The sequence below is a fragment of the Lithobates pipiens genome, unplaced genomic scaffold, assembly GCF_037356315.1.
Source record: "Lithobates pipiens isolate NorthernLeopardFrog02 unplaced genomic scaffold, aLitPip1_a1.2 Scaffold_30, whole genome shotgun sequence".
NCBI lineage: Eukaryota > Metazoa > Chordata > Amphibia > Anura > Ranidae > Lithobates > Lithobates pipiens.
This window is the reverse complement of record NW_027507791.1, coordinates 679,641-691,835: the sequence shown is the minus strand read 5'-3', so window position 1 is coordinate 691,835 and position 12,195 is coordinate 679,641. Positions and strand designations below refer to the sequence as shown.

Sequence of the window (12,195 nt, the reverse complement as noted above, 5' to 3'; positions counted from 1 at the left end):
AGGGAGAGACATATTTAATCCACGGGTCCCATATCATATCAAATTTCTTGGAATTATTACGGAGGGTCCAGGTGAGTCTATCATTAACCATGATCCAGTTAAGCTTAGTTTTCAAAGAGTCAAGAGGAACCATCGACTGCTTCCAATATCTAGCTATAGTTATCCTAGCAGCCAAAATTATATATATTATCAGTTTTGAGGATTTCTTAGGAACCCCATCAGGGAGTTTTTGAAATCTTGCTCGTTTTAAATAGAGCTTTCAGTCAGTGTTAGGAGATTGTGCGTGCTCTGAACGCAGTATACACCACTATATCCACCTATATAGCTAACTATCTTGCTCGTTTTAAATAGAGCTTGCAGTCAGCAGTAGGAGATTGTGCGTGCTGTCTGCATGCTCTGAAAAAGACGGACGGCAAAACAAATTATACAGGGGTGATAACCCTTCCCTATGTTTTCCAAAAAGCTTAAAAATAGTTTGACTGGAGCTACACTTTAAAAATGTACCGGTTGAAAATTACAAACAGATTCAACTTAACACAACAAACCTACACAGTCCCTGTCTTGTTTGCACCGCCTGTATACTGCTGTTCTGAGTATATAGGGCCTGGGGGCCACACGTATTTCCTTTTTTTAATATGGGTACGGGGTTCCCCTTAATATGCGTCCAAGACCCAAAGGGGCTGGTAATGGGCAGGGAGGGCTACCCATGCCATTTTTCTTAATGATTTTCAATCATATTGCAGGAACCAGATATAACATTAAAACCACAAGCAGCTTTAAATTATGTTATTTCCGTTAAATGTCATTTTGTGCAGGGACTGTTCTAAACACGGGAAACACGTGGCACTTCACAGGCATACTACAGACACCCCCCAGGCACAATATTTAAAGGAATATTTCACTTTTTTTTACTTTAATCGTCATTAAAATCAGTGCTTCCGCCAAAACGGCTGTTTTTAAAAGTTTTTTTTTGCATTGACCCATGTCCCCTGGGGCAGGAGCCAGGTCCCCAAACCCTTTTTAGGACAGTATCTTGCATATTAGCCGTTAAAATTAACACTTTTCATTTCGAACGTTCGAGTCCCATAGACTTCAATGGGGTTCCAACGTTCGTACGAATTTGGGGTCCATTCGAAAGTTCTGGTGCGAACCGAACCGGGGGGTGTTCGGCTCATCCCTATTCTCAATATACACATCCTCCCTGGGTCAGCTGATAGCCTCCCATGGCTTTCAATACCATTTCTATGCTGATGACTCCCAAATCCATCTCTTTACCTCTCAGTTCACCCCATCAGTTTCCTCCCACGTCACACGCATCACTCATTTACTGACCGACATATCAGTCTGGATGTCACACCACTTCCTCAAACTCAATCTATCCAAAAACAAGCTCACAATATTTCCTCCCTTACATGCCCCTTCCCCTGACTTCTCTGTCAAGATCAATGGCACAACCATCAAGGGAGGAGCTGGGTGACATCAACCCATGTGCCTCGGCCAGGTGTTTCTGCAGTGATATTGTACTGGGCTTGATACCCATATCTGTAAATGTGAGTGTTACTTTTTATTTTAATAAATTACACAATGGTTTTTCACTATGGGAGATTATTTTTCTTATATGGAAACTAACATGGAAGCAATTGGAGAGGAGCCAACAGAGAGGACACACACAGGCAGCTTGTCGGAGTTACCAGCACGAAGGAAAGATGCACTGACAAGTGTGTTTGAACTGTATGAGAATATAGAGCAAACCTTGAGGTGAGCTGCCACCCTCATTAATTATAACACGTGGTGAACCTTTAATAGAATTGGATATAAAGGGTGACACCGAGTTATAAAGGGGATAAGGAAGAATACCATTTTGAATGTTCTTTATACACATTGAAGATTATATATGGGACTTTAACTTACCTATGTTATTTGATTAAAGCGGAGTTCCAACTATGACTTTTTTCATTTTTTTGTACAAATATATTATTTAAAATGATATTATTTATATGACTCACTGTTTCGCGGTCGACGTCTGCTCAATTGCCGATTTAGATCAAACAATGTCTTCGATTTTTTATTTTTTTTTATCCCCGGCATGTTGCATTTTGTTTGTGGGCATGTGAAGCCCACAAGCACTATCCTCCTGGTTATGGTGCTGCTGCCGGACCAGCATGCACCGGCCCGTTCTTGTGCATGCGCAGTAATGCATTGTATCAGTGCTGTAAAGTATACTGGTTGCCATAACAACGGGCAGTGTGGTTGGAGGTGCCTGCCCCATTGTTATGGCAACCTAGCCCTCGGCGCAGCCCACTGACTCCTGGGAAATGGTGACACACATCTCCCAGGAGCAGTAGCGAGCAGAGGCGCCGAGGGAAGTGATGTCAGGAGCCGAGGTGATGGAGACAGATTTTGAGGGACCACATAGCAACAGGCATAAAAAGGTAAGTAAAAAATAAAAATTCTCCAAATTTTTTTTTCTGGGGTGGTACTCCACTTAAATTTTTTCTTTTAGACCATTTGCACACTTCCAAAGAAACACAGTGTTTACTATCAGATTGTTCGGTTTGATGGATGCAGTGTTTTGCACATCTACCTGTTGTGTCTAGATGCACCTTTATTTATGTATATGTATGAATTTTGAGATAATTTATTAATTTTGTTCTACCTTAATCTCACTATTTGAATTTATTACTCAGCAAGGAGAGCACTTTAGAATATTGAAGTTCTATCATTAATCTACATGAGCTGAATACTGAGTACTATCAATAACATACAAAGCCTTCCACAACTTGGCCCTCAGCTACATCACTAACCTAGTCTCAAAATACTAACCAAATCGTTCTCTTTCTTCCACCCAAGACTTTCTGCTCTCTCCTTCCCTAGTCATCTCCTCCCATGTCACTTCTCCCATCCTTTGGAATTCCATATACCAAACTGTCCAACTATCTTCTACTGCAGCCCTAAAAAAAAAAAAAAAAAAAAAAAAAAAAAAAACTTGAGGGTGAGTTTGGGGATGCCTCGGAGGGGGGGAGAGAGAGCACTGCCAGATCACACAGTGCAGGGATCTCCCACTGTGACACAGCATGGATTTCAATTGGCTGGAGGCCGCAGTCAAACAAAGTCCTGCCCCCTGGACTGGCTCCTATAATAAACAGCACACTTAAAGTAGTGTGATGTCTATCCTAGGAGCCGGTCCTGGAGGCAGGACTTTGACTGCAGCTGCTGAGCAATTCAAGTCCATACTGTGTCACAGAGGGAGATCTCCACTCTATGTGATCAGGCCGGCTCTCTTCTCTCTAATCCCCTGCACTGGTGAAGCTGCGCTGATGGGCATTGGTGAGGCTACATTGATGGGGACAGATCATGCTGCATCGATGGCTACTGTTGAGGCTGCATTGATGGGCACCGGTGAGGCTGCATTGATGGGCACTGGTGAGGCTGCATTGTTGGGCACTGTAGCAAAGAAAATATACAGCACCTAAGACATTCAGGGAAAAAAAGAGGGTAAATATAGGTATCTGTCAGGTACTCACCAGGGGCCGAAGTGCTGAGAGCAGCTACCCTTGCAACTGGGTGCACAGTACCCCTGAGGGTGGAACAACGGGTACAGGGCACGAAGGGGTACGGGTTGCCAGCAGGTGACTTGTATGCAGGAAGTCTTCTGAAGGAAGAGATGCCTGTGTAGATGGCCTTGGGATATACTTGAAGAGAACGCCCGGCAGGGGTTCTAACACCTGACTTGTGTGAAGGTCTGGAAGAGGGCTCATGCAGGATGGACCGGACCAGAAGGTAAGTAGCAAGCCAGTCTGTAAAACAGGTAAGAAAAGTGCAGAAACAGGCCGAGGGTCAAACACAAGTAATCAGTCCAGGAGCCAGCAGGGCTGAGTGCAGAGGATAATCCAGAGGCAGGCTGAGGGTCAAACACAGGTATCAGTCCGGGGGCCAGCAAAGGCTAAGTGCAGAAGACAGAGGATATTCCAGAGGCAGGCCGAGGGTCAAACACAGGTATCAGTCCGGGAGCCAGCAAGGCGAAGAGCAGGAAGTCTGTTAAACAAGCCAGGGGTCAGATCAGGAGAGAATCAGTGTAGTCTTCAGGCAATTCGGGTCACAACAGGAAGTGGTAAACGGGAACAGGAAGCAGAGGAACACAGGTGAGCTGAGGAGACAAGCCAGCAAAGACACAGAGCAAATGGTTGCCTTTTATAGGCCTGCCAGAGTGATCAGGTGATATGCAAACCTGCCGTATCGTGCATCCGTGTACACAGGGAAGCCCTGACGCTGAAGTCTGTTGATCCTCTGACAGTGCCCCCCCCCCCCCCCAAGGGGCAGCCTCCAGATGCCCAATCTGGCTGGTAACTCAGGGTGTCTACGGTGGAAATCCCGTATTAAGCGAGGAGCGTGAATATTACTGGAGGGTTCCCAAGAATTGTCTTCAGGGGGGATACCCTTTCCACTTTACCAGGTATTGAGTCTATCTCCCCCTCTTTCGACAATCCACTATGGCCTCCACCTCAAATTCTTCTTCGCCTTCGACTGGTGGAGGTGGTGCCACTTCTCTTCCGGGAATGAAGCTTGGGGTCACTGGTTTCAATAGGGATGCATGAAACACCGGGTGGATCTTGTACGAACTAGGTAACGATAATTCAAAGGCCACTGGGTTTACCACCCTCTTGATCTTGAAGGGACCGATGAACTTGGGGCCGAGTTTTGGTGATGGATATGGTAATTTCAGGTTAATAGAGGATAACCAAACTTCTTCCCCGATCTTGAAACTCGGACAGTTCTTCTTCCCCCTATTATAATATTCCTCATAGTCCCTCTGAGCCTTTCTCATAGCTTCTTGGATTTGTAGGAAATTGTTTTGGATTGATTTTACCCGTTCTTGTACTGCAGGAGTGGAGACTTTGGGGACAGAATCTGGCAGGAAGGAAGGGTGATAGCCGTAATTGGCCCAAAAGGGTGTTTGATTGGTGGTGGAGTGTACCGAGTTATTGTAAGCAAATTCCGCGCAGGGCAGGAGAGAGGACCAATTGTCTTGAGCGCAGGAGCAGAAATAACGAAGGTATTGCTCTAGTGTCTGATTCGATCTTTCTGTTTGCCCGTTGCAAATGGTTGCCTTTTATAGGCCTGCCAGAGTGATCAGGTGATATGCAAACCTGCCGTATCGCGCACCCGTGTCCGCCTTTGCGCTGGTCTACCCCGCAGGCGCACAGGGAAGCACCGACGCTCAAGTCTGTTGATCCTCTGACAGTATCGCAGACTGCTGCCTCTCAGATTTTTGATAAAATACCAAAAAACAAGTGCTAAGAAAAGAAATGTGTGTGGCACTGCTCTCAAATAATTAGTCAGTTTGGGTAGTATTAATGAAATCTATATTTATTTAGAAAAAATGTATATATGAACATATGGTTTTGGGTGGTCCAGACTCATTTTATTGATATTTGTTGTAATTATGATATTATTTAAGTGTGTAATTATTAATTTAGTTACCCAGCGCCCCAGCGCCCCCCCCCCCCCCCCCCATCACACTTGTTACATTTTTTCTAAAACCTTGGCCCATTTTACCCAAAGACGAACACCTAAGAAAAATACTCCCCACACAACCTAGGTTAATTTATAGAAAAAATACATCAGTTTCCCCATCAGCGGAGCCCCTCCTTACATCAGTGTGCCCATCAGCAGAGCCCCTCGTTACATCTGTTTCCTCATCAGCGGAGCCCCTACTTATATGTGTGTCTCCATCAGCAGAGTCCTCATCACGTGTCCCCTGCAGCAGAGCCCCTCCTTCATACGTCTGTCCCCTTCAGCGGCAGCTAGTCAGTTCTCGGCTTTCTCCGTGTGTTTAGTGGCGAGGGGAGGGGCTTCCCCTCTCCAATGAACACAAGGGGATTGGTCCTCGTGGCGACGGCCATCTTTTTGTAGCCTGCCAGGCGTTTCTGCTAAAACATTCCCGATTTTCCCGGAACAAAAAGCAAAATCCCAGGAATTTAATCAGGACTAGCTCCAGTCGGATGAGGGTCCCCAAATCGGGATTGTCAGGGGGAAATCGGGATTCGGGGCTGTTGGCAAGTATGGAAAAACCAGAAGTGACGTCTTACACGGAGAACAAAGCACTCGGTCCATTCAAAACTCTGAAAATTAAGCGTCTCCTCTGCAATCTCGTGATTGCATAGACATGGCGCTTCCCATAGTGCACTGTGTTCAGTGCCTGAACACAGTGCACTTAAATTAAAATTAGAAAAAAATGTCCTTTATTTATTGTGTGACTGCTGGGGGGGGGGGGGGTGCCTGTGCACCCCCTATGGATGGGCCACCACTGCATGTGACTGTGCAGGGCTCCCCACGATCTTGTTTCCATTCAGCCAGAGATGTGTGCTCAGTGCTGCAGGATTCGTTTTGCTCTGGTCATACCTTCTGCTATGTCCTCAGGCTTCAGGTACTATGTATCTCCCTCCCGGTGCCCCCATTCACCACCTGTATCAAATGTGGTGGGCTGCAGAGGGGGAGGTTTACACTCTGCTGCCCGATATAGCCACTTGATCCTCCAGCCCTTCGCTGCTAGATATTTCCTCCGCCCCGCCTCCTGTTCACAGCAAAGCCGCTGCCGCCACTTCTCTCTCAACTATTCTTTTAAAACGAAAAAAAGTTCCAAAGCTTCTAGCAGCTGACAGTGGCCCCCTGAGTGTCAGGCTCCGCCAGCAGATTGCTTGGCGCTCGCGGGTGTCCAGGAGCCCGCAGTCAAATGCGGGAGACTTGAGATGCCTGCGTAAATGGCCTACACCTATAACAAGGGTATTATTCAACTTTAGTCAGAGCTGCACAGTTTGCCTTTATCTACAGGTGACCCTTATCTGCATAGGCAGTTTTTGGGGAAAGGTCAACTAACCCTTGAAGTAATTTTTTTTGGCTTAAGAGCATAATTCTCCATACGCTTGGTTCTTTCTTTCCTTCTTAGATGGCTTGTTTCTTCTTTCCCGAAAAAAAAAAACCTAAAGAACACCTGTGACTACACGAACTACTGATAAGAACCCAAAAGGCTGCTCAAAAATAGGCTTTCGTATCAAGTCCAGTCTGAACTGATCAAATATGATCTCTTTACCAGTCACATGATGTTACTACCATTTAACTGTTAACTTGCTACTAAGAAGATATGGACCCTGATTGGACTAAGTTTACGATCACGCCAAGAATAAACTTAACACACCCCCATATCTTATGCATATTCATAACTATAAATTGTATAGTCCGTAGTTTTAACAACAGAGAAGCACTTTCACTTTTGCTCATCACTTCATTAGCCGAGTTACTGTGTTTTGTGTATTTTCTCCACTGAAGTGTATGGAATAAACAGCACCTTTTTTTTTTTTATCTATTTGGACTCACTGTCTCATCTGAAAGGTCTTGTTTTAAGAATCCCTAATCTGATTTAACACAAGGAAGCTGCCATCTTAGCCTGTTTGATCTGCAGTTGCCATGGTGCTGCACATGTGATCAGTTATGACACCAGACATTGGATGGCTTGGCAGTTTGGTTAAGAGAACGAGCAGCTGTGACCATCATCATTCATACACCACTTGCCGACCACCTAACTGGGAAAAGATGTCATTACTTTACAGTTTAATACCAGGGTTATGGCGGCAGCTAGATGCCATAACCCCAGCACCGCTTTCCAGTGGTTCTCAGGCATTCCTGGCTCATCAGGAAGCCCAGGAACCAATTAGATGGTGGTGGCTGCTGGCCATAGCGATTAGCAGAGGAAAGATGGCCTCCACTCATCTCTATTGCCTAGGAGGCCAGGAGCGACATTATGACATCACTTATGGTTCAAGGCTGATGTAAAGAAGGCAATAGTTTTTATTTTTTTGGAAAGCATTAGATCAATGTTTTGATTTTGTTGTTTTTATCTGATGCTTTCCATTGTAGAGGAGAAACGTGGGGTCTTATTGATCCCAGATCTCTCTATAAAGAGAACCTGTCATGCTTTATTGTTGTCACAAGAGATGTTTACAATTCTTGTGACGGCAATAAAAGTGATCCAAAATTTTATTTTATTTTTTTATTTTTTTTTAAAAAGGGACAGTGTAAAAATGAAAAAAATAAATAAATGAAAAATAATAATAAAAAAAGATTTAAAGTGCCCCTGTCCCACCATGCTCATGCCTGGTGGCACGCACATATGTAGGTCACGCCCACATATGTAAATGGTGTTCGCACCACACATATGTGGTTTCACCACGAACGTTATAGCAAGAGCAATATTTCTAGCACCTAGACCTACTCTAACTCTAAACTGGTAACCTGTATACATTTGAAATCATTGCCTATGGAGATTGTTAGGTAGTGGTACCATTTCACAAGTGTGCACAGTTTTAAAGCATGACATGTTAGGTATCTATTTACTCAGTGTAAAATTTTTCTTGTACAAAGGGTTTTATTGAACAAACAGATCAACAGGATAATACAAAAACAATGGTGGACACATCGTGTATACAGAATTAAAACCTAAAAAATACAGCGCTGTTCCTATGTAAACTTAATGTGAAGTAATGAAACAAAAAATAATAAAATTGTGAATTATAAACGCAGCAGCAGCTTTAACCGTGAGATACCCACAATTCAAATAATTATTCCCAAATAAGCTGCGCTATACTGATCCGATAAATGCTATGTGAAGCAAATGAGTGAATAAATAAAGCATGAAATCAAAATTATTAACAAAGTGCAGACAGGGAAATGCATATACTAATGTTCAAATATTAGTCCATCATCCCATCAACAAAAAATGTTTTGCTTGTAATCTCCAACGTGTTTTAAACACACCACACCGATATAGGAAAAGTGTCATCAGAGTTTGCAGGAAAAAAGGGGACTTCCACCACCAACACTACTGCCGCTTACCAGCTACACTGATCCCATCTCAGAGACCAGATATCGCCAAATCAAAAACGCTTCCTCCAAGTCAGGACTGCATGGAGGGTGTATCCTCTTTAAGCGCTTGGTTCAAGTGGTTAGAAGAATCCTACGGCCACACCGCTTATTCCAATGGTTAGAAAAATCCTACGGCCACACCGCTCATTGCCCAGCACATATAATAACGAAAGGAATCACCATAGTGTGATATAGTCATGAAATTTAATATAATAAAAAAGATTGCACTTACATCAAGTAGAAAAAACTTTGCTTTGTAAAACAAACAAATTCGCCGGCCGGCTTAGTAACGCTGCCCGTCGCTTCCAGGTCCAGCGTAGATCACGGTGACGTCAGTACATCACTCCTCCCTACACCGTTCCATTATAGGTAACATCTTCCAGGGGCACAGGCAGCATACTGACTCACCGCATTAAATAGCACTGTGTACAATTAACTCCGCCCCGCTCTGAGCTTCCATTGACCATGTCAGTTAAGGGCAAGATTCCCTATAATGTGGGCGGAAATGAGATCACTTCCGCCACATGTGATCAGCTCTAATGAGATCACTTCCGCCACATGTGATCAGCTGTAATGAGATCACTTCCGCCACATGTGATCAACTGTAATGAGATCACTTCCGCCACATGTGATCAGCTGTAATGAGATCACTTCCGCCACATGTGATCAGCTATATTGTAAACAACATCGGCCATATTAAATCTAAAAGTAACCATATTAGATCTGGGCAAAAATTACTTTATATCAAACCGAACGCCAGGATATGCATTGACCTTGCGGCCAGCACATTCAAATCAATAGGCATATCGGAGCAAGGGAAAATAATTAATTAATTTGAGACAAAAAAGACAATATATAAATTATGTAAAAAATAAAATGAAAATTATTTTAAGAGACAAAAATATATATCTAAAAAATATAAAAAATTTTATAAAAAAAGGGAAAAAAAGGTTTAATTCCCTTACATTATTATTTCTACCTATAGGATTACCAGCCACTATTCTACACGTTTCTGAGGGGAACCTATAAAAAATATAGAAAATATATAAGGACCCCATTTAATTCAAATGGATCATATATGGTATGTCAGAAACCTTTCTTTTAAGATTGTTTATTGGTGGGCTATTTATGTAAATTGCCACCCCACAAATAATAATAACAAACGTTAATCTGCCATCATAATAGTGGGGCTCTCTAAAGACACCTCAAGAGAAAATTAATTTTATTAGAAAAAATAGTAAAAATAGTAAAAATAAATGGAGAGCAAAATTCACGTTACTTGGTCATAGAGAAACTCACAGTGGGTTCACAGCTTATCTTATCACCTGCCATCTAACTATTATCAATAAAAGCGTTAACATCCACTTCCACATTAAGGCCATAAGGAGTATAACAACGTACCCTATGTATCCAAGTCATTTCTAACTTGGATAATTCTCTTACCAGAGAGCTTCCCCTCCAATGAGCACTGTATTTATCTATTCCCAAGAACAACGTGTTAGCTGGGTTGCGATTATGATGAATAGCATAATGTTTTGACACTGAGTGAAATCTGAACCCGTTTCTTATATTTGTTAGATGTATACAGAATTGCATAAGCTTCAGGTGACAAAAATATTAATTCGACACACTTGGGTTTGCACATGTTCCTGAAAATTCTTATGAGGTCGGCAAATTATAATGGTGTGGTGACCAGGGGTGCTCAAGGAGGAGATTGGAAGGGCAGGTGGACAGGCAGTGCACCTGACCACTGACCTGTGGAGTGCGTGTAGTGCCCAGCATGCCTTCCTGTCCTTGACGGCACATTGGTGGCAGGCCAAGGTGTCCCATGATGTAGTTCAAACATCTGGATCCTTGTCAGCAGTTGACAAACATGGGCACCGTTCCTTCCTCCTGCACGCTGAGGTGCTTGATGAAAAGAACACAGCGCAAAACAGCCTGCAAGCCCGGCAGAAAATGTTGTTGCGGTGGTTTGGACAGGCAGACAGCAACTACCGGATTGGCTATGTTGTCACTGATGGAGGCAGCAACATGGTCAAGGCTGTAAGGGATGGCAGCTTTCTGGGTGTGCGCTGCTCAGCCCACCTTCTCCACCAGGTGGTAACTACGTTTTCAGTTGGTGGAGACCATTTCTGGCGGCGATGGAAGGCTGTCCAAAGTGGTGGACTCTTGTTGGAAGATGGCTGGCCACTTCCATCGGAGTGTGAGGGGCAGCCACCTCCTCAGGCTGTAACAGAGGAAGGCAGGCCTTCCAGAACACTGCCTAAAACAGGATGTGGGAACTAGGTGGAATTCAACCCTAGCAATGCTGGAACGCATCCTTGAGCAGCAGAAGGCTCTCCATGCCATGGCCTGTGATCATAACATTTGCATAGAGAGACCTTTAGGCAGGGAGGACTGGGCCATAATTGGGCAGATTGTGGCAGTCCTCAAACCTTTCCTCCCTGTCACAGAACACCTAAGCCGCAAAGATGTCAGCATTGGTCATGTGCTCCCACTCTTCAACCACCTTCAGAGCAAATTGGAGCAGTTCAAGTCGGCTGAGGAACCTTTGCCTGGTGGTGGCCCTCAACCTGATGTGTTGGCTCTGCTAAACACATTTCTGATGGATTTGGGCAGGCGCACGCAGGAGTTGACCGCCTCTTGCTCAGAACTGATGCTGGCTGCCATGTGTGACCCTCGCATCAAGGGCAAAATGGCTGTGCAGGGTAGTGCTCTGACAACATGGCGGAACAGACTAATCGACAGGGTGCGTCAGAGGGAAAGACAGATGGTAAGGCTGGGAGAAGAGGAAGAGGAGGAAGAAGATATTGAAGACCCCCCTCTCCCATGCATCATCTAGTGAAGTGAGCAGAGCTCCTGCCAGCGGAGCATCTTCTGCCTTGGCTGAGGCACTTGACACCCTAATGGGAACCTCCAGCATAGTGCGCCCCAAGAAACCCATATCAGAAAAGGAGGTTGTCATGTCCTATTTGTCAGCCCCACCAGTGCACCCCACCACAGATCCAATGTTTTTTTTGGCAGGAGAAGAGCGAATAGTGGCCTGCCCTTGCAGATATTGCCAAGGAGCTACTGTCCTGCCCTCCGACAAGTGTCCAGAGTGAGCGGGTGTTTTCTGTGACTGGAAACATCCTGTCACCCCAAAGATCCCTGTTGTCCCCCCAGCTAATGGAGCAGTTAGCATTTTTGAAAATCTATTTGCCAAAGCTGGGGTACCCCTCCCTCACTCTGAACATTCCTTGAACTGACTGTCTGCAGCAGAGATGGCCATTTGGT

The 12,195-nt window shown here is 44.5% G+C and overlaps 1 long non-coding RNA gene across 2 annotated transcripts in view; it reads right to left on the bottom strand.

Annotated features, from left to right (window-relative positions):
* The window catches only part of LOC143942019 (uncharacterized), a 121,170-nt gene extending 111,829 nt beyond the window's left edge, over positions 1 to 9,341 (bottom strand). For both annotated transcript variants that reach the window (XR_013264635.1, XR_013264634.1), the window contains exon 1: positions 9,152 to 9,341. This is a non-coding gene — a long non-coding RNA (uncharacterized LOC143942019). The remainder of the gene's footprint in view (positions 1 to 9,151) is intronic.
* Between the last annotated feature and the right edge of the window lie 2,854 nt (positions 9,342 to 12,195).